Raw genomic sequence first — 26,464 nt, 5'->3', positions numbered from 1 at the left:
TTTTTTTTTTTTAATTTTTTATTTATTATTTATTTATTATTTTTATTTTTGGCTGTGTTGGGTCTTCGTTTCTGTGTGAGGGCTTTCTCCAGTTGCGGCGAGTGGGGGCCACTCTTCATCGCGGTGCGCGGGCCTCTCACTATCGCGGCCTCTCTTGTTGCGGAGCAGAGGCTCCAGACGCTCAGGCTCAGTAGTTGTGTCTCACGGGCCCAGTTGCTCCGGGGCATGTGGGATCTTCCCAGACCAGGGCTCGAACCTGTGTCCCCTGCATTGGCAGGCAGATTCTCAACCACTGCGCCACCAGGGAAGCCCAGAATACCATTTTCTAAATGAGTACACCTTCATTCCATTAGCAATTTTAATGCTGCATGTAACTCTCTAGGTTTATCTCAAAACATAAGTGATTCCAATTTCTCATTTAAAAAGTACTGAACTAGCAGGGTTAAAATCAACAAAACTAACAATGTGTCACTACTATAATATGGCATGGTAGTCCAGAAAACTGAAAACTCATGTTGTAATCATAAAATACATATTCCCCATGACATCAGCTGTTACTGAATAAAACTGAAATGTTAGAAATAATCTGGAATCATTGGGACTCATTGATTTATTCCCTCATTTATTTATTCACTCATTCAGCTAAACCAATTGTTTTCATGTCAATTTCTGGATGTAAGTAGAGTTGTGTGAAGGCAAAGAAGTTCATGCTTGATAGCTTTTATATTATCAGTGAAGTCATCATTTGAGAGTAGAAGGAGTAAGAGACTTTTGAGAAAAAAAGTAGAAGTATGAAATAGATATCTTCAGACGTGAAAATACTAGAGAACTGTAGTAGGATATCTAGGTAATACTGAATGCTCATTTGAGATTTGTAATCAAGATTATAAGCCAAATCAACCTCTTTGTTGTGTGACTTTTTTTTTTTTTTTTCCTAGCAGGCCATGGTTGATCAAGGGTTGGAATTTTCTCAGGCATCTGTCAAAAGAGGGAAGGGTTTTGAAAGTATCAGAAAATAGCTGATATTATAGAGAACCCATAAATCACTGATTCTCAAAATTACACACTGGAATGACCTGGAGAGTTTCAAAAAATACTAGAAATTGTGATTGAATTGGCCTTGGCTATAGCCTGGGCTTTGAAATTTTTTAAAGATTCCTTAAGGCTAGGAAGTAAAGAGAGAATTCCAAGAGGATGTAAGAGATATAGGAAAGTTCTCTGGTTCTAGAACAGAAATCATAGAGGGCACAGTACAAGGAAGGGAAGTTGGGACAGATGATGGGTATGTGGTGAGTCCAGCTGTCAGTGAAGGGCCAATGAAGGACCAGGAGGCTGGACTTGGACTTCCCATAGCAAACAAGGCAAACAGGAATGGGGCTGCTTCTGGAGTTTTCCTGGTTGGTATTGAGAAGCTTCCTCAAATAGATTTTTATCAACAGATAAAATTTAAAGGAGAAGCCTTTTCTACTTTTCTTATATTGTTTTCTCTATTTATAAACAAACTAAGATCATGACAATGGAGTAAACCGTTTTTTATTAACAGTGTGGTCATCTGGTATGCGTACATCTGTTTTTATTACTTTCTTGTTTAGGAATCTCATTACCATGATGTTTTCCTAGTTTCTGTAATGAGTGGTACCTGCAGAGAAAGAGGCATAATTACAAACTGGCAATTTTCTCTCTCAGCAGTATTATGAAATTTCCATTACTAAATTTGAAGGATTTTCTCAATATGATTATATTGTATTTTGACATTTGAAATTCTGTGGGACATTCTTTAATGAATATGTTACATTCTCCCTGAAGCCACAGGGAAAGTTGGATGGATTTTGTGTCAGTCTGCATTTAGTGATAGCTACATTATACTTCAGTGTAAAATGTGTGATCCTACTTCACATCTTCCATCTGTGATTGTTTAGTGTCAAACTTGTAAATTCTTCTTTTTTCTGATAGATAGGAATACAATAAAAATTTAAATGTCTTCCTGCTAAGTGCTGGAATTGAAGCAGTTATAAGAGGACAAAATACACTCTGCCGAACAGTAGGAGTGCTGATTTTTGGCATTTTCTCTTAGCTTGTTGAGGCAAGTTTACTGAATGTGACACAGCTAGGAGAAGTCTGTAAAACTGAGCTGTGAAAAACTGCAAAATTCTCAATATGAGCAGCTGTAAATGGCTTGAAGCCCTGTTAAAATGCTCAGAGACACAAATAGAATCTATTTTAAATGGCATAGACTTAAAAGTAATGGCCCTGATTTGATTCACAGCACACTGATAACCAATTTTGGCTGGCATTTAATGAGAACTTACCATGAGTACAGCATGGGGCTAAGAAGAAAGTACTGCTGCAGTTACCTGGGGGTCTTTAAAATACTGAACCCTGAGCCTCATCAACCTTTCACGCCAGAGTCAGCGATCGTGAGGCTGTGGCACTAGTGGTTTTTAAAAAAATCTCACAAAGTGATTTTAATTTGTGGAGATATAACATAGAGATCCACTGATGGGGAGGAAATGCAAAAATGAAAGTTGGGCCAAAGACAGATCCAGACTGTGCTGGGATCACTGGGGGCTAGCTGAGGGACTCGCCTGTCCCTTTCCCGACGTGATTTAAATACCCCGCTCAGTACCAGAAGTGTTCTTTCTGACAGGTTAATTTTCACACAAGAACCTTCAAATCCTTGCTGACGATTATAACCTGGGAGAAGAGTCACTTTAGAGAAGTTCATCTTAACCTAGTGAAGAATGTTTCTGATGCAATTTATCCACATTTTTCTCTAGCCCACTCACATTGTTCAAGTTGAATACATCACACCCTTTACACATAGGAAAAGGGTCTACTAGTAATCTGGATGTTGAGAGGAAAACAGAAGCAATTGAACCTATGTGTCCTTAATTCTCCCTGTCTTGATCTTAGGGTAGGATATCTGTATAAGTCCCTGCATTGCTTCTTTTGGGGTCTCTGTGGTTGTCAGTGGTGTTATTGGGTGTGGTGTAAATGATTCTCCCTAAACTACTGTTCAGCTGGGCTAACCTCCTACTGAAGTTCCAAAGAAATGGTTAAAGCAATAAGATGAGACCCACTGCAGGACCCCAGTCTTTATCCATCTAAGCAAGGTCTGCTGCTCTCTGGTCATTTGCCTCTAAGCCTTTTACACCAGAAAGAAGAATTTTTTTTCTCTCTGGTTTATTGCTCTAAAACTGCATCAGAAAGTAGAGATATTAATTATTACCGTTGGTTCAAATGTTTATTTCATTAGAGAGGCTTGCTGGGAAAATAAGATTGTTCTTCTGTGCAGAACATGCTAACCAATGGAATATTATTCCTCATGTGTTACGGATTTTTAGCCAAAACTTACCATCTAGGGCACTGACTTTTCTCCTGGAGAAGGTATATGATCATATCTTTATAAAGAAAGAAAATTCCCACATATGGGAGACACTTATTTTTCTTTTCATCTCTCTCCTCAAGGCGAGATAATCACAAATAGGAAGTTCAACACGTAGGCTGCACAGCAGATTTCCTAATGTAACAAAACAATAAAGTGGGCCTGGACCTTAAAATAAGTCCCAGTGAAAAGAACACAATTTTTTTCTAAAGTTAGTATCTGAATTCTTTGTTCTTAGGCTACTACACACCCAAAAACACACACACAAACACACACTGTATGTATACTGTGTGTGTATATGTATGTGTATGTTTGCATTATAACATTGAATGAACTCACTATCCACATAGCCCTGGGTTAAAAGTTCAGTATATAAACTTCTCTAGCTCCATTGTTGAGTTGTAGATGGTTGAGTTTGCAGAATGGAGGAACTATATAATTTAACATTATTTAGAAACATAGAAATTTCATCAAACCTTCTTTATTACTTTGTTACCTAGCATTTTAAAAGAACTCCAAAGCCTCACTTTATGAGCTTCAGTGCCCCAGAGAAGAATCCTCTAAATTCAGGGAGGCAGCTAGGTCCAGGATCCTCTGTCAAATTGCTCATCTTCCTAAGAAGGGAAAAAATAGGGTACTATCCTAGGACAGTGAGTAAAGATAAATTAATATATAATGGACATCATACCTAGCCCTGGATTCCTAATTTAGAGTTATATCTTTAACTAAGCCTCCCCCTGATCCAATCCCAAAGGCCCACCTGGGTGATAACCTCATCTTATTGGTGGAATCTGCCTAAAGGATATGCCAATAAATGAATAAGCATCTCACTCTCCCCCACTGGTCCCATGGTATGGATTTTCTTTATGTCACAGTATTTCTGCTGTGACGTTAGGCTCTTGAATCATTTCTCTGCTTTACTAATTCTCTTCTCTCCACTTTTACTATATAGTAAGTCTTGTTATTTGGCTCACAGCCTTTTAGAACTTTTCATAGGCTTCTAGAGGTTACCAAGAAACCCCCAGATCTTCCTTCCAAACAGGATTGATCAGAGAGTTTATTTTAGCTAAAAGACTGAATGGCTGACTCTTCCGGTATTATTCAAGCAGGCTGTAAAAATCCTTATAACCATAGGATGCAAAAGGTGATTGATTATATATTACTAGAGCTGGTGAGCTATGTATGGCTGTCATCTCTTGGGATGTGATGGTGACTGCTCTAAACACAAATAATCTGCTCTGACAGCATTTCTCCTGAGCAACTTGCCAACAGGAGATAGGATTTAGAAGGTGAATTTCTGTGCCTATAAAACTTTAGATCATTATCTGAGTTTTAACTCTCCACCCCACATCACTCCCCCAAACAAAGCAGGATGGTGAAATATACACACTAATCTCAGTTAGTAGTAGAGAGATTAAATTCCTTGGGAAATATAGTAATTTTTCTTTTTCCTTTCTCACTGGAGAGACATAGGTTTCTCTTTGGGAATATATTTTCCTTGTGGGATTGGGGGCATGCATATTATTTGGGTGACTTGTCTTCATTTGACAGTCTTTGAACATGCTAGTCTTAAACTAGCTCCAATATCTTGAATATTTACCCTGAGCAAGGCAGTACAGTAAGTGCTTTACATATAAATACCTCATTTAAACCTGTGTTGCCATCCTGAGAGGTAGGAATGATTGCCTTCATTTCACACATAAAGGACATGAAATGTTAAGTGGCTTGTTCAGATCAATACAAGAGCCAGAATTTGAGCACAGCTCTGTCTGCCTCACACTACTTCATATTAGCCAATATAATCAGCCCTCAGTTCCCGTGAGGGGGCAGGGATTGCTTCCAGGACCCTCAAGGATAGCAAAATCCAAGGATGTTCAGGTCCCTTACGTAAAATCACAATCACACAGTACAGTCTTCTGTATCCATGGTTTCTGCATCCTGGGATACGGAGGGCCAACTCTATTATTATTTTACCTGAAATGTATGCTAAGATTGTCAGTGATGTTGGTAAATCTCTAGCTATAGACATCCCTCCAGAGGAGGTAAGTCAAAGAGGAAAATAACAAACCAAATTTTATATTGTGCAGCAATCTGAAACAAATCAAGGGAGAAAGTAACTTATTCTCAAATTTCAAGCCAGTCTTACAAATGACTTGTTAGTCTCCTATGCTTCCTTCATTCTACAGTGATTCAGCACCTACTGCCAGGTCAGGTACCAGCCTAGGACCTATCTTACAAAGAGAAGACGTAGGCATTAGCTCACGGAGCCTAGTGTCCAGGAAGGAGACTGACAAAGCCAGATAGCCGTAAGTGTGTTGGGTGATAAATGTCACCTTCAAGATCTGCATTGAGCAGTGTGAGTGCCCCAGGGAAGAACACTAAACTGATACTCGGGGGGAGGAAGTGGTGGGCTATAAGGGAGGGTGTCCTGCAGAAAGGGGGTTCAGTTTAAAGTGCCCCATTCCTCTCTATCCTGATCCTCTGTGAGTGTCCCTCACTGGAATGGTGACTACGAAAAGCTAAGAAGGTGAAACAAAATGAGGGACATATTAATTTAGGACATGAATGATGAGAGAGAGGCCAGGTCATAGAGAGCTATTGAAGGGTTTTACAGGAGACTGACATTGTCAGATCCACAGTTTAGATATGTTACTGGACTAAAAATGTGAGAGATAGATTTGAGGGGGCAGTGACCTCACACTAAATATAGCACTGCAAGATCTTCTGTCACTGGAGTTCTTTAAAATTGGTTTAAAATTGTAGGTCTCAGTTCTTTCCACACTATTCACATCAATCAATAAATTGGATGTATCTCTTGTGGATGGGTTCAAAATCATTTACTTCATTAAAAAAAAAAGATTTTTCTGAAGATTATGAGGAAAATAAAACTGCCATTTTCCAGAGCCATATGAATACTAGGATCCCTCTGATTATTGCCTCAAAATGAAAGAGAAATTTAGTTGTTAATTCCACCTAAGTTATGTAATATAAGGATAAAACTATCATTATATTATTTAGGTAAATTATTCTTACTGCATATTTATATCCAAAGTAATCAAGTAATAGTGCTTGAAATTTTTGGTCTATGTAGGTCATATAAAAGATACGTTTCTTTGTGCAAGTTTGAATCAACCTCTGCATTTTATTTCATAATTCAAAAATGATCCAGGTGCTTGAGTTAAGCAGTTTTAAAAATATAGGTAGTATAGGTATAACTCACATTATGAAGTAACTATCATTTGGAAAAGTTTTCTTTAATTTAGAGTTTGAAAAATGAATAATTTGAGATGCAATTGAAAATGTGTTATTTTAAAGAATTCTGTAATATAGCAAAGAATTACCACCTGATTTGTCTTTCATGAAAACATTTTCATATCATTAAGTTGCTTAAAGTAAGTTGTACCTGTAGAAGCATAAATTATAAATTAAAAAGAATGATAGCATAACTTTTAAAGCCGAAACAGTTCATAACTATATTATAGAAAGCCTACAATACAATAGTTATCTGCCCTTTAAAAACATATTTAGGAAATGTATTGAAAATTAACTAAAAAGCTTATACTATTAAACTTTAAAAATGTCAACTTTCAGTTTTTATAAAGGAATTTTATAGCTTGAGAGAAACAATCCAGAAACTGCTCTGCATCTTTGTTTGTACGCCATTGTCTAATAGACCCTTATGAATTAATTTTTTTTTTAATTTATTTTATTTTTTATATTTTTTATTTTTGTCTGTGTTGGGTCTTCGTTTCTGTGTGAGGGCTTTCACCAGTTGCGGCGAGCGGGGGCCACTCCTTATCGCGGCGCGCAGGCCTCTCACCGTCGCGGCCCCTCCCGCTGCGGAGCACAGGCTCCAGACGCAGTCTCAGCAGTTGTGGCTCACGGGCCCAGCCGCTCCACGGCATGTGGGATCTTCCCGGACCGGGGCACGAACCCGTGTCCCCTGCATTGGCAGACAGATTCCCAACCACTGCGCCACCAGGGAAGCCCCCATGAATTACTTTTAATAAGAACTAGTGGGGCTTCCCTGGTGGCGCAGTGGTTAAGAATCAGTCTGCCAATGCAGGGCACACGGGTTCGAGCCCTGGTCTGGGAAGATCCCACATGCCGCGGCGCAACTAAGCCCATGAGCCACAACTACTGAGCCTGTGCCCTAGAGCTGGAGTGCCACAACTACTGAAGCCTACGCACCTAGACCCTGTGCCCCGCAACAAGAGAAGCCACCGCAATGAGAAGCCCATGCACCGCAATGAAGAGTAGCCCCTGTTCACCACAACTAGAGAAAGCCTGCACACAGCAATGAAGACCCAACGCAGCCAAAAATAAATAAAATAAATAAATTTATTTTAAAAAATAATAACAAATAAAATGAAAAATGATTTTTAAAAAGTTAAAAAAAAATAAAGGACAGTGATCAAGCAAAAAAAACTAATGACTGGGTAGGGGCAGCGAAATGGGGAGATATTAGTCAGAGGGTACAAAATTTCAGTTATAAGACAAGTCTGGAAATCTAATGTACAGCATGTTGATTACAGTTAATAATAGTGTACTATATACTTGAAAGTTGCTAAGAGAGTAGATCTTAAATGTTCTCACTACAAAAATAAAATAGTAATTATGTGACCCAATGGAGGTATTAACAAAAGCTCTGGTGGTAATCATTTTGCAATATATAAGTACATCAAATCAACACATTGTACACCTTAAACTAATACAATGTTATATGTCAATTATATCTTAATAAAGCTGGAGGGGGTGCCTGTGATTAAAATAAAGACACTTGGAATGTGAAGGAATTAAAAAAAAACCCAAAAAACTAATGATAGGTGTTTGAGCTTCACCAACATACATAAAACCACCATCATTCAGAGGTTCCATTTTGAGATGTGCTGAGATGACCATTTGGGGATGAAAAGATGACAAAAATAAAAGTTTGAAAACCTATATAATCCACACCTTTTCAATACTTTAATCTTACATACATTATGATTATATAAAGGTCATAAGTGAAAATTTCATGTTATACTTGATAACACCTTTCCACAAACGAGAAGACATTCAGATATCTTGGATTATTCCAATATATTGTATATAGTTTAATAAAAAATATCAATTACATTATGTAGTTAACAATTCATTCCACATTTTATATTTTCTTTTCTTTTTCTTTATTATAATGTAAAAATGCTGTGCATTTAACATATTGTTTTAAAGATCAGCTTATTTTATGCCTAGCTATAGACTTTAAAATAGTAGTATGACAGAACTTAATTATTACATGTTGAGCAAATAAACATTTATAACCCCGGTACATTTTGAAAAATCCATTTATTGACTTTTTGAAAGGCATTTTATTTATTAAAGCAAGGTCTTCTGAAAGCTATGTGAACTGATAGGACTCTCTCATTTAATTAGGAGACTTTTAAATTCTGTGTGTATATGGACTCTCCTATAAATGAGGCCAAAGAAATATTAGCAGAATAAATAAGTAAAAATAGTCAAACATGTTCTTTTGCTTGCAAGGTTGGAAAGCTACTGTTAACGATATTTGTTAGTCACTCCCAATATTTTTAGAGCCAGACTTTTTTTTTTTTTCTGTCTTCTTCTTCTTTTTTTAATCTTTATTGGAGTATAGTTGCTTTACAATGTTGTGTTAGTTTCTGCTGTATAACAAAGTGAGAGCCAGACTTTTCTGACAGCTCCTAAAATGAGCTTCATGGGAATAAAATCCAGGGGGCAGTGATCACATGTACCAGGTATGGTCTTTTTATATACTCTTGGAAGATGTATAATCAAACGATTCCTTGACTACCTGATTCATACAGCATGTGCCTTCTCTACATGGAGAAGTATGCATGCACTTATTTTCAGCAACATGCCTATCTTCCTGGTTTCACAAACATGCCTTATTCATGCATTCTCAAGAGGGTGCTATCACCCCAATGGGGGTGAAAATTGATCCTTAAGGGAGGGCAAACAAAACTTAGATATTATAATCGTTATTGCCCTCCAGAGCATCATAGCATATTTAAACAGATATGCAGTAGGTCTGCAGTATTTAAATTTCACGGGGTGGAAGCAATTAGGAAAAAAATGTCTTAAAAGGCTTGTGTGTGTGTGTCTATGTGTGTGTGTGTGTCATAGGTCAGGGGGCAATAATGACAAAAAGGTCAAAAAACACTGTATTATTCATCGTAACTCTAGGCCTTCTGTTCAAGTGTCACCCACTAGATTCTGTTTATCTCAAAGTATCAATAGTATCTCAAGGATAATTGTTTCAGTTTTCTAGTTTGATGTGTAGATTCTACTTTTAGGGTAGACACGTGAAAAGTCCTGGCTTGGCCATTCCCATGTAACTAAATGTTCTTTTTGTAAAATGAGGCAAAGACATTGGCCTCATATTCTTCCTAACAGTGGTATTGATGACAGTTCTTATTCCCCTGGAAAATATTTTTCAAGTAGCTAAAAAAGACGGGATTTAAGTTTTAAATATTTTTGAAAGAGAAAAAAAAGTTTTCAATTACCGCCAGCCTACTTCCAACTTAATTCTTTTATTCTTTTCCACTTTTTTTCTTTTTCCCTTGCCAATATATGCTGCCCCCGACTACATGAGGGCAATAGTTGCCTGAGCAAATATAACATCAAAGGCCAGACAACTTAAGATAAAGAGCTGAAACTTTTACATTCTAATTTTTCTTCCTATAAGACACCCATCATATTTTTAGTAAAAGACAAGGATATCTGTTCATATTTAATCAGTTGACTTTAAGGTCATAAGTTTAAATTGGAAAAAAGTTCTAATATCTCTATATTGTTCTATGCATATTATGAAAATTATTTATTTTCTTGGATAAGAAAATAATATAATCATTATACACATTAGTATTTAGTATACTGAAATCCATTTGTATTCATAATTTTGTTTCCTAAAATCAGTTTCTATCTATGTAACTAACCATGGGTACATAAAACACTTGTTTCCTTATGAGTCAGGAATATTTTAATATTTGTTTTGTCTTGAGGAGGTTAATTGGAAAAGGCAGATATAATTATTATGACTTACTGATAGAAAAACAGAATTTTTGAATTTTAATGATTAGAAAAAAAGTTTGCTGTTTTCTGACCCTTATCACAAGATGTTTTATACCAAGCAGTATTTCCCCTGCAACTTGATGATATATACTTTAGTGACACCTAAATTGTTTTTGTTTTTCAACTGTACTTAAATAAAACAATAAACGTCTCCTTTTATAGTGTGGCTAAACATACAATATCGACAGTAAGCATTGGACTGGAAACAGTTCTTTTCACCATGATTTTTATACACATTTGTTTTAATTATTTTGATAATTATAAAATAACTAGGAAATGAATCTGAGAAACTCTCAAAAACTCTTGAAACATTGCTTGAAAATGTACATTTTTCAAATTGAGAAATAGGTTACTAACCTGTGCAACTAACTAGTGTTTTTATCCGTTTCTCTCTACTTTGGCAAACTTCATTATATAGTCATGTGTGTTAACCCCTCCTTCTCATACTCTTTTGCCCACCCAAACCCTTGTAGGTCTCCCACTGCCCTCTCCACGGTCTGGAAACTCTGGTTTCTAAGGCCATCATTGACCTGCGGGTCTCCGCACCTACTCCCTGAACTCTCTTGATCACCTGGTTCCCGTTGACACATCCCTCGTGTCTTCCTTCCCTGCCTCCCTTGTTCTGTCAGCCATGACCCTGTCTCCTGCACAGTCTCCTTTTCACCTTGTTTCTCTTTACAATGTACGTACTTCCTCAGGGGTTGTCCTGGGCCGCTTTTACTTTTTCCCTACTCTTTCTTTCTCAGAGAGCTCATCTACTTTTAGGCTTTGTCCATCTCTTTAATTCAGATAATCCCCCCAATCTACATCTCAGAATCGAACCTTTTGTTCTAAACTACAAATATAAATTTGGAAACTGCCTGCCTGAGATCTCTACATGGTATCTTGTTGGCTCCTCAAAGTCACTGAATCCAAAACTGTAATCATCCTCCCTACAAATTGTGATGCCTTTCAAAAATTATTATTATAAGTATCATCATCTCTCTTCTAGTAACCATGGGTGAACTCTTGAGTCATTTCAGTTGCTCCTTCCTTTTCCTTGTCTGTAACATTCAGCCAGTAACCAAGTCACAGCATCCTTATTCTTCATTTTCTTTTTCTTGTATATACTCCTATGCCATTTTTCTATTAATATTGCATTTCTTTAAACTTCTAAAGTTTATAAAGCATTTTTGCATGCATAACTTCACTTAGTACAACCAACCTGCAAAGTCAGTATTCTTTTTATAATTTTCATTGTGAGGCAGTGTAACACAATGGTTATGAATTCAAGTTTGGAGACAGTCTGCCCACATTCTGATCCTGGCTGCTTTACTTCCTAGCTGTATCATCTGTGGCACATTACTTAATTTTTTGGAACTTCACCTTCATCATGTCATAAATGGGGATTATAATGATACCTATCTTACTGGGCACTTTTAAGAATTAAAATATTTAGTGATGTTGTCTTTGGAATTATGCCTTGCATGTAATAAGTGTTTAGTAAGTGTAAGTTCTAACTATATTACAAATAATGAAAAGTTATACAACTTGAGGTTATATATTGTGACAGAGTACTAAAATTCATGTCATTTGTTTCTATATCCCATGTTTTACTCACTGTACACACATAATTTTGCCTATTTTCTAATTTCTATAAGAGAAATTCTTTATTTACTGAAGACTCGACTAGGTTATAGTCAGAAAATTATCTGAAAGCGTAAAACTACGATGGAATTTGTGGTTATATAAGTCAGTAGAGTTTACCTCTTAGTATGTTTTCACTCTGTGCGCCCACTGTTCCTATACAGTCTTTTTTTTTAAAATGGGTCCCAGGAATAACATTAAAACAAATATGTATATATTCCTGGATGGTTGTTTAGAATGTCTGCTAAGTTATGAATATTTAGGTATTCCATGAGTCTTGACATCTGTCATTTGGAATGTTAAAAGTTTCTTTTTCTCCTCTGAAAAAGACACAATGATTTTCCGTAAAGTTTCAAGAAGTTTTGGGACAACTTTGACACAGTATTTATATACATTCATGTACCAATTTATGAGGGACTGTTGAGCTATGATTCTGGATGCTTATTTTAATATATTTTTAGTGTAATTAGAGTCTCTTGGATATTTCTTTACTCTTTAGGCAAGCTATAGCATTTATTTCTGAATAGCTTTCTTCATATTATTTAAAAATTAATACAGTATGTTCATTTCAGATTAAGATATGTGTTCTATAGTAGCATATTTCATATTGTTTCCCTCTGTACTATACATATAATTTCTAACCTGAAGAATGGAAGTTTACTTAGATATTCTTCATACCCTTAGGTTTTTTGGTACAATTACATTAAATTCACTTAATTGTGTATCTACATGTACAAAACATTTCATTGTATAAAGTAAAAGTCACAAACCTGAAATGCTGCCCTTCCCACGTAGTCCAGATAAGTACCCAAACACTCTCTCTACATAAGGAAGAAGGAAGAGGAACCAGAAGTGAATATCCACCTTTGAGTCAGCTCTTTAGAAAGAATCTTCACATAAACAATTCTGCTTGTATATCTTTGGACAAAACTTAGACACAGCGCCATAAAGGAGAGCCATAAAGGGAAGTTAGGAAATGTGTCTTTTCTTGAAATCAGTTTATCTAGCTAAAAAAAAAAAATAGGTAAGTTTCTTAGGCTGAAGGAGATTTGTCTCTGACATAGAAGATGATGTTTAAGCTGGTAGTTGAAGAATGGACAGGATTTCTGGAGGCGTTTGCCTTTTTGACTTGTAACAGGCATTACAAGCCAAGGACTAACTGGAGAGAAGATGTGGAAGCAGGAAACATGGGCCGTATCATATTACTGTGGGTCATCTGGTTTGCCTGGAGCAAGTTCTGTATATTGGGAGATAAAGCTTAAAGGCGAGCAAAGAAACTCTACTCATTCAGGGACAAATAATAGTGATGAGCATTTCCGCATGGAATAGTTTAATGAAATGGTTGGATACCATGAAAGTTAAGCACACAACTGATTAAATCACTAGTTGTGTTGCTTCATTTCTGTGTTCTTTTCTTTACCAAACCCTTTCTCTTATTAGAACTTAAACTTTTATAGAAGTGTAGAGACTGACTTAGCCTTATGGAAGATTTTAAGGTTTACCTGTGTAGAGGGTGGTGATGGTGGTTGTTTACGTCGCATCAAACCTCTCTAGGAGACTTGTGCATAATATTTTAAATATTATTATTTTAAAGACATAGATTGTTTGTGTTTTTGAACCCTCCCTTTTAACTGCCTTCAAAGCCAGTTGATAGGCTAGTTCATAAACTTGCCATGACATTTTTAAAATTCGAAATCCATTTTATTCAGAGCAAAGGGAGACACCTGAAGCAAGCAAGTACAATTACTGAGAACCTTTCTTCTTGCTGGGGGAAGAAGTTCACAGTGTTTCCCACAAGCCACCGTGCTGCTAGGGAACTTTTTTCTCATTTCTTGGGCACCAGCGGCCTGAGAGGAAGCAAGAGCTGACAGCAGGGAAGTAGAGAAGGATAACTAGCTGTTGGCAGGAACTTGGAGGGATGGAAGCGTCATCCAAAGGCAAACTGATACTGGTTCTTTGATTAAGTTATAAGCAGGTAGTTAAATCTCTCTACTAGGGAGTCAGAGTTGCTGCCTACAGAAGAAAGGCTGTGGGAGATTGAACCTCAGAAAAGCTATATCCAGGCTGTGCCTTGAAAGAGCGTTAGATTCTTACAGAAATATTCATCTAGCCTGGGAATGATACCAGGATTGAGTTAAATGGATGTTGGTTATGAAGTATAGAGGATTTGAATGAACATTTTCTTTCCAATCTTACTTCCTGCGGTTATATGCTTGCCTTCTAAATGCGTCTGCTTAGCTCTTAATAATTCATTAGGGAAGTTTTCTATTACTATGTATGTTTGATGTGACCACAGGGAACTGACCCTGACTTAGTGGTAACATATCCTAAATTATAGGCAAATTTTAGGGAAAAATAGTACAGTGTGACTCCATTACTAAACTTTTGAGTCTAAACCTAAAGTTAGAAGAGCCACAAAGCCACATGTATAATCAATTTTATAATCAGCCAATATATTCTTTGTTTTTGCATTACTGTCTTCCTCTCTTGTTTTCTACCACCTAGAAAGGTGCGGAGTCTTTCAGTGGGTGCCCTGTTCGCATGCAAAACTTTTACACTTTTTACAAGGCTGTCCATTAGCAAATCATTTTCTAAGGCATTTGTTAACTACTTGCAGAAAAATCTGAATTCAGTTGGGATTTTATTAAAGAACCCCTTTTTTCCCCCCACAATTTCTCCCTTAATTCCCACTCCACTCCCCGTCAAAGAGTATCGTGAGTCCTCTGCTTCATGTAGCATCAAAATGGTTTTGGAATGAATGGCAAAAGTCCATTACTGTTGCTATCAATTTTCTTAAGAAAATATTATCTAGCTCTTAAAAATGGTGTTTGCATAAAAATAACACATTCTCAATTCAGTCTCGTTTGTTTTGTTCATTGTCTTATCCTTGTTTGATGATACTTCTATTTATTTTAAAACAAAATTGTGCCACGAAGATGGAATGTAGGTCAAAGTATACAGAGCAACGTGAACAATTTGAAATTCTACCTCCTATTGGCACGGCACTCAGAGGAGAATGCCAGAGGAGGGCCTCTGAGGAATAGAGAGCTGAAGTTATCTTCTGATACACATCTTCCCCTCCCTGGTGACGTGGATATGCTCCTCTTTATCCATCCCCTTTCCACCCCAAAGCACTTTTGTCTATTTTTCTTATGGCCTTAGAAAGACCAATTTTGCAATCAGTTAAAAAAAAATTGTTAGATACTTTCTTTATCTGAGTCCCTGTGCTGTGAACTGTATAATCAAAAAGTAAGACAGAACTTTCCATAAGCAATCTATAGCCTACTAAGGGAAGCAGATTTCCTTCATTTTTTTTCTTTCAACACAGGTTTAATAAATCCTTGAATTGGTACTCTGTGCCTGTTATTTGATTAGGCAGTAGGGATAATAAATAAAAATATAGGATAACTAGGATATAGGATGTCTATCCCCAATCTGAGACAAGCAAAAAAAAAAAAAAAAAAAAAACACCAAAATTTTCACACTATTTAAGTAATTGTTTTAACAAGAGAAAAATTTAACATCTAAATACTAGTGGAAGCACAAGCACCAAAACCTTCCTGCAGAAGTTAAAAAAGGCCTCATGGAGACCAAACAGCTATCACTTGGAGTAGTAACAGCAGGAGTAGCAGAACACACAAGGCACAAACGGAGCACAGGTCAGTAATAGGTGTAATTTATTTGTACACTTGAGAGTGGAGTTGGAAATATATACCTTTACACCTTTTTATAGCTCTTTCATTACCTTCCCTAATGCCTGTACATTCAGAATAGGTTTCCAGCTAATGTTGTTCAAATTAAGTACCTAATGCCAGATAAAATGGAAAGAATACAGATGATATAGGTTTGAATACTAACTTTGATATTTTATACCTTATAACCTTAGATAGTTATATTAGCTTCCTGATCTATTATCTGAAAATAGGAATAATGTTCCCTCCCATACTGAGGGGTTTTTGCGACTATTATCTGAACTAACTGCTAAAAATTCTAGCACAGAGTCTGTGTATATAGAGGGCTCTCAAGTAATTACTATTGCTTTTATTATTTTAATATAGTTTTATGATTACATTTCATTTATTTAAAACGTTTTTCCATTTTCGTGATTTAAATGAAAGCATCAAGAAATATAAAATTACCCATCAATATAATAATGGTAATTCTTCAGCATTTAAAACGACTGGTTTATAAACGTGTCTACGTTTATTTTACCACACTTGCAGGTAATATAAAGTTAATCTGATTTTGTACTTACGGACATTGATCGTTAAGAGTATTTTTTGTTTGTTTGCTTGTTTTATTTTGATAATCTTCTTATCAAAACACTTGAGGTAAGCAAGTGTTCACCCCCTATTCTGTGCTTTATTGATGGGAACTTATCACCCAAAGCAATTCTAATCATGTAGATAAGTAAAGGTATTGATTGGTTTGGCCTTGGCCCAAGCATAGTTCAAGTTGAAAATTGTTTTCCCAAGTGCCCAGAGCTCATTTGGCTATTGCCTCAAGACTTTTTATGCATAATTAATCAGGGGAAAAGTTGGGGAGAGCAGGGCAGAATGAGAGTATTGACCAGCCTCACTACCGCAGCTCCAACAGAAGCATTATTTCTGGCCCCTTTAAGCTGTCACAGTGTCAGAGGCATGAACGATAGTCACGACAGTATTATTAGATGGAGCAAGACAGCAGCTATAGTGCTTAATTCAGGCCACCATGCCCTTTATCTAGGGGACGAAGGACTGGAAGTTATCATGTCTTTTGTTCAAAATATTAGTTTGTAAATTTGTTACAGGAATTTTAAGGAAACCTAATAGTATACTAATCCTTTTTTTAAATGCCTTAAAATAGGAAATATATATACATACACATATATACCATAAACTGCCTCAGAATTTAAAATTTACGAGTGCAAAGCTTACATACTAAGATGAGCCATTCTCTCCCAGGTGTTTGGTTAAATATACTACCTGTCAGAAAATCATAGAATAAACAAATAGAAGAAAATAAAGCATTCATTTCTCACAGTATAGTTTTCAGTTCTTTGGTTATACCCTCAGATATCACTGCTGTCACTCTCCTTCATCAGTGTCCTCTCTTGTTACTCAGTCTATCATAGGCCTTCAGGTTTTAGTTGAACTCACCAGCGCTTAATACTGTTGACCACTGTTTCCTCTAGGAAGAACTGCTTCTCAGGGCTCAGTCTCCCGTCTCCCACCCGCCATGGTTTTCCTCTTCTCTCTCTGGCCCTTCCTCTGCCAGCTTTTCCAGGCCCCTCTTCCTCTACCCCAACTAGCTGTATGAGTGTGCCTCAGGCTTTGTCCCATAATACTCTCTCTCTTCTGCCTCTATTCCCTGAGTATTCTCCCCAGGCAATTTCATCCACTCCCGTGGCATCAATTATCCTGTATGTTTCTAAAAGCTATATACATGCCTAGTATGCAAAGATTTTTGTTTTGTTTTGTTTTTTAATACCAATGGAAATTCTAGAATTCCAAGTTTGAGTTCCTAAGACTGACTCTTCCCCCTTCCCTGCATATTGACATAATTATCAGTCCGTCCTCCCTAACTTGCTGTGCTGTCATCTCTGGGCATTTATATTTGCTCTTGGAGGAAGTTTGCCGCCATTCTCTCCTTCCTCCCCTACAATTTTTTGTTATTTCAACTCATACTGATCCCATAAGCCTTTTTTGAGCCTTCTTCCCCACTTCCTCTCTTTAAGGAAATACGTATTTTTATATTTGTTTAATTCTGTCTTCCTCATTAGATTGTAAGCTCTATGAGGAAAGGGACCATGCTGATGTACACTGAGCACGTTATCTGATACACAGGATACACTTCAGTAGTTTTAAAATTAGAATTTTGTGTTATAGTTGAGCATATGGTCAATATAGGGAGTCATGGGGCTCAGAATATAATCACTGACTTGCACCTTTTGAAGGAAGAGTGCACACGAGGGAGGCTCCAGGGAGAACCCAGAGACCGTAGCATTTGATTTTAAAATAGTCTTCAGTACAGGTAAGAGGAATGGGCATTAAAGTTTGTTTGTTTTAAATATTTTCATTAGGACTTGCCATATATACATACACACATATATATATTTATACACATTATATGTGTATATATAGATACACTTGATATCAACAAAGAGTTACCTAAAATCTGCAGAATGGAGGCTGTGATAGACTTTAAGGGTAAATCCCAGTAGCACTGCTGAGTTTTTGTTCGGCTTGTCTTTATCTCCTCTTCTGGGTCTGACTGTCATATTTTGTTTCTGTACCTCAAAAGAGATGATGTTAGACCTTTATCAGTTGTAGAGGGAAACATCCAACCTTAACAAATATTTAAGGAGTCCCTTTTATAGGTATAATACACGGGAACATGCTGTGGAGAATGAAGAAGAGACTAGTGTAGCCCCTGCCCGGAGCCGTAGTGATCAGTGTCAAAGGTGGGATGGAGCAGTAGATAGCAAGTTTATTTTTCTAAAAAGGGAAATCACACTCCCTAATATAGAAAAATATTTTATTCTGTGCCTCACCTTCTGGTGACCTGATGGCCCTGAGAAAGACCAAAGCATTTGATTTTAAAATAGATACTTCCTTTTAAGAGTTAGTCTTCAGTACAGTTAAGAGGAGTAGGAGCTAAAGTTTTTTATATTCTCATTAAAACTGTACCTTATTCTCATATATACATAAACTTGGTATCCACAAAGAGTTACATACCATCCACAGCATGGAGGCTGTGATAGACTTTAATTAATTCCTAGGTAAAATTAGTATGCATTACATTTTAGAGAAACAAAACACACAAACCGGCTAATCAAAATGTTCAGCTAACAGAGCTGGGGCTTTTTTCATTAGTTGTATTGTCTCGAATTTCATCACTGCAACAGCTGGCTTCTTGTCAATTTATAGTTTGGACCTTTACATCAAACAGCAAAAAATTAATTACAGGAAAAGAAATCCCAATAGGAATTTCGCGCTTAGAGATTTTTCACAATTAACCAGGCATGAATGGTGCTGTTTACAGAGGAAATGGAAAGGGAGAAAAGGAACTGCGTAGAATTTTCTAGAAGCATTAATTAACCATAGCAATGTTAGTCACTTGCTTCCCTGTGTTTGTTTTAAAGTTGTTTAGCTAAAGCTTTCAGCCTTCTCATTTCTGGAAGCATCCACTTCTGTTACTATATTGAATGCAATGAATCGTGGCCTGAACTGTGAGTTTTCTTACAAAATGTCCCAAGTGACAGCTCAAAAAATTACCATCCTCCCTTCATTTTGAAACGAGTACCATCCTGTGTATTACATTAGTGATCATAATTATAATTTAATGAGCAGGAAGAGCATGCTTTGATGGTTAGTGCCAGGTTACTTGTAATGCATATTTTGGACTTGGAAGTCTTGTTCTCAGGAGTCACACTCATTGCCTCTCTGCACTAGAGTCAGTTTAAATGTGACTTTTCTAAGCCTCTTATCTGTTGAGTAAACCAGCTGAAGATTTTTAAAATGCTTTCCTCAATTTAGGCTTCTACGTTTTTTTTTTCTTTTTTATGAAGCTTAGAAACCCTTACTTGTGTTTCATTCTTCTAGTTCCTAACATTCTAATACAGTGAGTAGTTCTTACCCTTTTTAAGACTCAGACACCTGGAGCATCTGAAGAACAACTTTGTCTCCTCAGAAAAATGCACAGATGAACATACATACAACATTTTGCATAAAATATCAGGAGTCGGTAGGAAAGCATGAACCCCAGGTTATAAATGCCTGTTGCTTTCACTGAGGAATGTATACATATATTATGTATGCATGTAAACATAACATATTTATATATAATTTAGAAATATATATACACACACATATTTTTTAATTTGGTTAAATTAAAATGCTGATTCAGATCATGTGTTCCCTATTCCATCAAGTTATCTGTACTAAAACAAATCAATTGCCTTCTTTGCCATTACCTGAATAAATTTAGATTTCTTATCCATCTTTATGTACAGCAGGCCTTACTTATAAGCTTATTTGGGTGGGCATGTTTCACTGTACTGTCTCAAGTGCTGCCACATTTCCTAAGTAATCTGTAGACCATAGCTGAGAAGAACATTCTTAACTTGTTTTAATGATAATATTTTTCTTCATTAGCTTTGTGAGCTGAGAACTAGTGTAAGATACTAACGGGCATTTTCCACTTCTCTCTTTTCAGTCTGAGAATGGTTCATTGTTATCCAAGGTCACTTTGAAAGTCTTTCTGCGATTTGCTTCCATTTATTTTATGCTTGTGTTTACAGTTTTGAACCAAATATGAAATTTAATGTTGCATTTGTCTATATTAAACTTAATTTGCCCCTTGTCAGATCATTTACAACAGAGATAACATTCAAAAGCCACTCTGTAAAATGTTTTGTCTGCAATCACTAATGGAATTTTTTTGTCTATTTCTTTGTTGTATGCAACTTTCTATATCTTTCAATTTAAAAAGAAGCCTCTCCAGGAGATTTTTCAGAGAATCTAAATTAGTCTCTAATAGAGATTAATAAATTATTCTCTAATAGAATAAGGTCTTCTTCATGTCATATTTTTTTAAACAGTTCTTTTTTCTAACTCAGAAGTTTAATTTCACATTCCATATTATGTAAGTATGCTTATTGGAATGTTCTTTAAAGTAGTGACATACAAAATCCTAAATTGGATTATGATACCAAACATTTTTACCACTTTCATCTTTTTCTTATATTTTTTCCAAGTACTTAATTTGCCCTCATGTAATAAATTTTCTTCTTAATAGTTAATAGTTTTAGATGTTATTGAAAAGATAAATGAACGTTTAAGATCAATGTATGTTAGAAGGCACTAAAATGAAGTCTTAAATTTGAGTAATAAAAAGTACTTTTAAAGTAGAAACTTAAACATATACATTAAGGAATATAATTTGTGTGTGTGTTAAACATTATTTTGAGAAACAATTTACTACCTTGTGCCTGTGTCTTCAAATAATTAGCAATGTTCAAAACTTGAGAAATGTTTTCTCTTAGAATCCTATCTGCTATTTACCTTTTGAACCAGTATTTTACTTATTCAGTTAATGTTAGGGAAATATCAGACAAGTGTACAGAGATGCATTTATAAGACTGGCCTTTTTTTATAATACTAGAATATTAGAAAAAGCCAAAATGACTAACACGAGGAAAATAGTTAAATAAAATTGCATTTTATGCACAAAATGGAATATTGTCATGGTGATAATATACTTATTAACATGGAAAGTGTTTATATTAAAATTCAAAATAGTATATAATATATCTACCTTTTTTCAAAAACTAGTTGTAAGTAGGTAGGTAGGTAAGATAGATAGAATAATAGATAGATGGATATGTATATAAGTATAGGTATGGATATAGATAGATATATATAGCTATTCCTATAGATATAAATAAAAATAAATAAAATATTTATCAACAGGGAAACAGTGATGTCATTTCACTTGGGCTGCTATAATGAAATGCCAAAGACCAGGTAGCTTATAAACAATAAAAGTTTATTTCTCACAATTTCTGGAGACTAGGGGTCTGAGATCAGAGTGCCAGCATGGTTGAGAGAGAAGAGACCTTTTCCAGATCATAGACTTCTAGTCATATCCTTTTTTTTTTTTTTTTTTTTTTTTTTAGTCATAACCTTTTGTGGTGGAAGGAGAAAGGGAGCTCAGTGGAGTCTCGTATTTATAAAAGCGCTAATCACTTTCATAAGGGCTCTACCTGCATGACCTAAACACCTTCCAAAGGTCCCACATCCTAAGACCATCATACTGAGGATTAAATTTCAACATATGAATTTGGGGGGGACACTAACACTCAGACCATAGCAAGTGGCTATCTGATAAGATTTCAGATATTGTGTATGTGCATTTAATTGTGATTTTTAAAAATAATATATCAGTACGTTACTTGTACAATAAAAATAATAAAAGAAAATATAACACTATAATAATAGTAGCTAAGATTTATTGAGCTACATATTTTATCTTGTACTCTTCTAAATAATTTGCATCTGTTACTTCATTTAATTGTAATTGTGCTACTCTTCAATCGTTTACTCTGTAGATCATAAGGATGTGAATTTTCATGGTAGAATGTTCAAATAAATGATAATAATGTAATTTCACATTGTATCAGTTTTTGAATGGAGTCCATGAATCCTTGAGGTTCTGTGTGTGTGTGTATCTGTTTCTGGGGAGCAGGTAGTTAGCTTTTAATCAGATTATGAGATGTATGAGATTACACCAGATTATGAGAGTATGTAATGAGATTACACCATTCAATTCTGTACTGATAAAAACTAGGCTTCCAAGGAGGGATACTAAGAGAGAAGCTAAACTATACACTGGAGAAAAATTTATGTTTTTACCTCATTAGTCTACCTTGAGGCAGATAGAAAAGATGGCAAGCAACAGAAATTGTGACCTGGGTCACATTTTCAAGAAGACTGGGAAGAAATTAGGAGATGAGGAGGTCCTCAAATGCCAGGAGTGTTTCAACCAGAACTGAGCTATAGTTTTAGAAGGTTGTCTAAAATGTTAACTTTAGGTGGAATATAATCATCTGTATACTAAATATATACTATAAAAATATATACTATATAGCATAATATATACAATATATAGCATATATATGTGTGTATAATATATAGTATAACTATAAATAACCCCTGAGAGCTTGTTCAGGGGTTGCAGGATGAACATGTAGTAGGAATAATGAAGGAAGAGTGTAGAGAGGGGATTCCTAACATAGCAACCTGATTTGCCCGATCAATCTGGGTGTCTTGTAGCAAAATTACTTTCACAGTCAATTCTGCCTTTTAAGATCTAAAATAGATAATTCAAAGAACATTAATACTTGGCTTAGGGAAATGTGTTTGTATTATTGAATATACGAATAAACGCATCAGCATAAAATTTCCACACTCTAAAGAGAAGAATAATGTTGTACCACGAAACCAAGTGAAGAAGAGCCAAATAGCTGCCATGAATTCATCCTGGTTGCTTGTATGTCTGCTGCAGAGTTGGGCTGGTCAGTTCCCTCCTCAGAATGATGGGAGCCAGAAATTTTAGGTTTATAGTAACTCTCACTTATTGGCTTTTATGTCATTCTTTCCTGAGCAACGTCAGTAATGAGTGTGTAATGTAAAAGCTGCCAGACATTGAAAACTTTAGCTGCCAGACCCTGTACCAAGTGCCTTATTTACCTTGTTTGAACCTTAAAAGAGCTTTTATGAAACTTGTTATCCTATTTTACAGATGAGGAAACTGAGTCCCGGAGAGATTCAATTGCCTAAATTCATGTTTCTCAAAAATGTCCTCATTGGAATTAAAATCCATGCAGCAGGCAGTCATCAAATCCTGTTATTTCCACCTCAAAAATGCCATTCTTTTCCCCATTCCCACTGCATCTGGTCATCTCTCTGTTTTTTTTTTTTTTTTGGCCGCGCCGTGCGGCTAGTGGGATCTTAGTTCCCCAACCAGAGATCGAAACTGAGCCCTTGGCAGGGAAGGTGCAGAGTCCACTGGACCACCAGGGAACTCCCCTGGTTATTTCTTATCTTATACTTTGAATTCCATGTTAGCTTTCCTACCATTCAGCTATTTCCAATATCCAGTGTCTCCTCCACATTGTATTTACCAGAGATACTTTAATAAAAACACATTTGAGCTTTGCATCCTCCTACTTAAAAGTAGCTTAAGGTTTAAAGATTATAAGGCCCATCCTAATCTAGCTTCACCCTGCCTGTCTCACCTCTTCTCCTCACCACAAGCCCTATTTCATGGCTAAACCAAACTCCTTACTGCATCTCACCTTCTCACTCAACACATTTGCGCATCATTCCATTATCTTGGAATCTCTGTCCACATATGAGAGTTTGGTCAATTTTTGCACTATATTTCCATGGTATCTGCTTCTAAGCAATACGGGAGAGTGGTAACCAAGAGTGAGGGTGCTAAAATCAAACTGTCTGGGCTCATAGGCCCCACTACTTAATAACTCTCTGTGCCTCAGTTTCCTTACCTATAAAACTGGGACAATAATAGTAACTACTTCAGGGTTGTTGAAAATGAAAGGAATTAATTCATGTGCAATGCTTAGAATAGTGCCTGGCAAATAATAAGCCAACATTAAGCTTTTGTTGCTGCTTCTACTATGATAATCATGATGGCAGTGATATAACAATCTCCCCCCAAAAAGGCCAAAGAAATTGCTTATTAATACTGGAGTCAACTCAGAGATTCATGGTCATACCAAAATAAAAGTATTTTGCCTATAGAGAGCTTGGATCCGGTTTGTAGGCTACTATACTTTAGCTACCCTATGGCATTTCTGGTCTCTCCTAAATTCCCAACTAGTTGAAATCCCACTAGTACTGGGACATATAATTTTCTCCAGACTGGCAGTACCTTCATTATCAGCGATGAATATGCTGGACTACAATTCTGGAGGTGCATCTTTTTGCTCGTTGAATGGATGATGGAGCAAGCTATGCCATGGGTTCACCATGGGCTGATGTGAATCAGGCTCCAGACCTAGGCAGGCCTCCTAAGTGTAGCAGAGGGAAGTTCCCGTATCACTTTAAGACACCATAAAGTAAATAAAGGCCCACGGAGTTAGAAATCTGGTTCCCTCCTCTGTCACGTAGCAGACAACAATATAAGAAATATTGTTTAGACTGAAATACTCGAATTAAGGAAAATTTTTGCAGACACTTTAATTTTTATGAAGCTGCTACAGACATATTTGGATGTTATTTTTATTTTGATGACTGTAGTCCTGAAAAGTTAAATGTAAATTGCAGTGTTTCTTCGCAGAATTTACCATTTAAAGCAACTCTGCAGTAAATCATTTTGAATCACATCATAGCTTGTTAGTGTTTATTTATTAGAATATTAATATGCTAGCTTCTTTTCTGCCTTTCTTTTTTATTGAAGTATAACTGACCTAGCATTACATTAGTTTCAGATGTACAACACAATGACTCAGTATTTGTATATATTGCAAAATGATCATCCAGTCAGTCCAGTTAAAAGATCCATCACCCTACATAGTTACAGACATTTTTTTTTCTTGTGATGACAACTCTCAAGATACTCTCTCCTAGCTAACTTTCAAATATGCAATGCAGTATTATCAACTATAGTCACCATGCTGTACATTACATCCCCATATTTTTTTAATTTTTATTTTATAACTGGAAATTTATATCTTTTGACCCTCTTCACCCATTTGCCCAACCCCCCACCCCTACCTCAGGCAACTACTGGTCTGTTCTCTGTATCCATGCGCTTGTTTTTTGTTTGCTGGTTGGTTGCTGTTATTGTTGTTTTCAGACTCCACATATCAGTTAGATCATACGGTATTTGTCTTTTTCTGTCTCACTTATTTCACTTAGCAACTATTTACCTTAAAGTAGGACACACTTGTGTCAGCTACGGTACTTTCCAACTCAAAGGAGAAATCTGTGGCTTAGAAAATTGCAGCATTAAAGTGGCAAATGTCAGTAAATTTTGGAAAGTAGTGTTTAATTTTTAGGAGGAAAAAAAAGAAGCCATAAAATAGAAATCTAACCTGGGGAAAACAATAGGAGCCAGTCTATTAGACCACTAATATCTAAATTTGATTTTCAGAAGGAAGAATGTATAATATGTAGGTGTTATTATTTTATTTCATTTTTAAAGTGTCAGGTTTCTGGTTCTCATCATTATAATGAGAAATAATATCAAATGGGTTCCCAACGAAGTGTCCCAGCCGTACACACACACACATTTAAATTGAAGATATACGTCTAATGGTGGCACATGGATCTGAGAAAGGGATGGGGAAAATGAATAATAAAAGTGATGACTTGGGTTTCTGAAGCACCTGAAGTTTAAAACGTACTTGCCTGATGTGATGAGTTAGAAAGAACTTTGGATTTTAATGAGAAGAACTAAATTTTAACGGTTGCTTTTCTAGTTATTATTCATGTGAGATTGGGCAAATCCCTTAACTGTCTACAGCTTTGGATTTCTCATCTGTGAAATGGATATAATAGAGAGTTCCTTCGAGGATCAAAAAATAATGTACATACAGCCTTTGGAAATTGCAAAGCGTTGTACAGATTTCAGAGATTATAGAAATAGAGATCTCAAAAATTACCCCGAGATTTCAGAGATTATTTCAGAGATGAAATAAGAAGTATGACAGAGATACTGTTCTCAGTTTGTGCATGAGGAAAATGAGATGTAGAACAAGGAATGTGTGACCAGGCTAAAACTGTGCCCTGGGCTTTTGAGTCCAAATGCTGTCGGTACTGCATGCTAGACTATGCTGTTTCTAAGCCAGGGTTG

General features: G+C 36.1%; 1 protein-coding gene across 3 annotated transcripts in view; it reads left to right on the top strand.

Moving 5' to 3' along the window:
• Positions 1-26,464, top strand: part of GBE1 (1,4-alpha-glucan branching enzyme 1) — a 284,943-nt gene that overhangs the window by 210,312 nt on the left and 48,167 nt on the right. The gene's annotated exons all lie outside the window — the stretch shown is intronic.

The sequence above is a fragment of the Balaenoptera borealis genome (genome assembly GCF_965194805.1).
Source record: "Balaenoptera borealis genome assembly, chromosome: 5".
NCBI classification, from domain to species: domain Eukaryota; kingdom Metazoa; phylum Chordata; class Mammalia; order Artiodactyla; family Balaenopteridae; genus Balaenoptera; species Balaenoptera borealis.
The sequence above is the reverse complement of the archived record's forward strand: the minus strand, read 5'-3'. Positions and strand labels throughout refer to the sequence as shown.